Below are 2543 nucleotides of genomic sequence, written 5' to 3' on the forward strand. Positions count from 1 at the left end.
TGCTAAATACAAGTTAAAGATACTCCTAAGGCGTGTCAGTTATTAAATGCTTCAATTTAGTTTTGCGTTTTGGTCGCCTGTGTAGCTCGTGATCCTAGATGTGGAATCACCTGCGTACCACGGCAGCCTGACTGGTTGTGCATTGGTCATTGTTCTTTCGACCATTTTGTCGAGGCTCATCGCTCCTTCTGTGTTCCACTTTCTTTTGTTATGCCGAAGGCAAAATGTTCTGCACAGACAGTTTGCAATTTTTAATATTTTTTCTCGTGTGCACTGATTTCTTCTGTGTTGTGTGCCGTGTATGATTTCGCAGCCGCCAGGCGCTACCATTCAAGCCACCAATGGCACTGGCAGACCTGCAATATTTAGCTTTCGTTAGTGGTAATAAAACTGTATTATTATTATTATTATAATTATTATTACTTTTTTATTATTAGTATTATTATTATTATTATTATTATTATTATTATTATTATTATTATTATATATATTATTATTATTATTATTATTATTATTATTATTATTATTATTATTATTATTATTATTATTATTATTATTATTATTATTATTATTATTATTATTAATAAGCAGGACGCCCTGATGTATTGGGTGCTGCTTGTTCGTCGTGGTAAAGATCACACTCTCCCCCTTCTTTTTTCTCGTTTCACGCGAGGCTCTCCGCAAAGTGCCACGCCTCTTGCAGAAACCTGCAGGAGATCTTCTCAGTGCTACCGCATCATTTCGTTCATGTTTCTGATTTATAATAAACTGCACATTTCCAACCAAAAAGTTTATTATAAGTCTTCAAACCCAACCAGACAGGCAAATCTGTTAAAATGTTTAGTTTTCAATGTTTCTGACTATATGGTTGATGTATTCTTTGCCTCATAATAACTGAACACAACATGTAAAACGTGGGGTTTAAACCTCCAAAGCGACACATTTCGGTGAGCGACGCCACACTAGAAGAGTACGGATTAATTAAGATGTTCTGGGGTGCACTCAGATCCAATAGCACATGTGCGTTTCTGCATTACGCCTGTATTGGAATGCTGCCGCTGCGGTTTTAATCAAACCAGCGAGCTTAAGATCTGCAGCCGAACGATAAATGCACTGGTTCACTTCGGCGGGTCAATAACTGAGCACTATTGACTGCCAGTTCCTTGTAAGCTTGGAGCGGAATATTGTGGGGTTGCCTGGCGATCTACCTTGTGTCAATGGGTAATGAATATACATGTTTCAAAAATTTCGCGAGTTTATCTAACGAAGAGATGGCCGCGTTAAAAGAAACGCTCTGAGCGCAATCCATTTATCTGATTAAAATTGTGAACGGCCCCGATAGATATCTGGAACTCGTCCGATTGCCATCAGATGCTTTTTCTCTCAGGCCGTTTGTTTTTATTTATAGCAACAGAAACTCTGCATTCTTACTGCCACATCTGTGCTAGCGGAGATCTGCAAAGTCTCGGCATTGGCAGACGACAGCAAAGGAGTGAAACCGGCAACTCCAAAAGCAGCGCCCGCTGCCGAACTTCTCTCTCTACCTGCACCCTTCCGAAGGCTCCAGCGAACAGAAGCACATAAGAGAATCCAACCACCCGACCAAACATACCCCTCCCCTTACTCTCTGCCCAACATCACCAACATGATCATTACAGCGACAGGCGGCAGCGTGTGAGAGCAAAGGACTGGCAGCTCTACTCTTCAGAAGCCCCACCCTTCACTGATCTCCTCACTTCGCCTCCACCATTGTGAAGCCCAGGAAAAGAACCCCCCCCTCACACCCACTCATCCTTAGGCGGAGGAAGGAACACCATCTGCGTCTCCAGGCTTTTATCTCCGCTGCCATTATCACGAACAATTCCATACACGAGTCATGCTCGCCTCAGGCTGTCTTCTATAACTTTATCTCACGCACCAGGAGCAATCTGCAACGCGCTCCGGGCCCTGTGCTGAGACCATGCATCAGATACAGGTGGTAAACAACTCTGATAAATTCATAGCTGTACAGTTATTCGTATTCTACATGTGCGCACAATCCTATCACTGCTTAGTTATCTAACGTCAGTATTATCCACAACGAATACATCTCTTGCCTTTATCTTGCGAAGCCTGGTCTGTGCTTTCTTAAACTGATATTTCAGTTTATTCAAGTAACATGCTGCTAGCGTGATAACCACATCTTCGCACGCAGCATCTCTCTGGAACATCAGGCATATCATGGCTAGCCCCAGACACTTGTAAGCCTTTGAGACGCTCTTGACTTTAATCGTCTCAACCGAATAGCAAGCCAGTTACGAAGAGGAACCCTTTTTTGCAGTGTAGGCTGGTGAGAGGTACAGCTGGGCCGCTTGAACTCTGAATTTTTCACTTTCTTGTGCACCTCCTAAGAGAGGATAGGAAAACTTTTATTCTCCAACAGAAAGACAGTGGCTAGGGGGCGACCCGCCTAGACGATGGCTGAAAGGTCTTGACGGCTCTAACTTCTCTGAAGACGTGATTCCGGTGCTCGCATGTAAGGCGCTCTTTCCCAATATGTTCCA

This window comes from Amblyomma americanum, chromosome 1 (genome assembly GCF_052857255.1).
Source record: "Amblyomma americanum isolate KBUSLIRL-KWMA chromosome 1, ASM5285725v1, whole genome shotgun sequence".
Taxonomy (NCBI): Eukaryota; Metazoa; Arthropoda; class Arachnida; order Ixodida; family Ixodidae; genus Amblyomma; species Amblyomma americanum.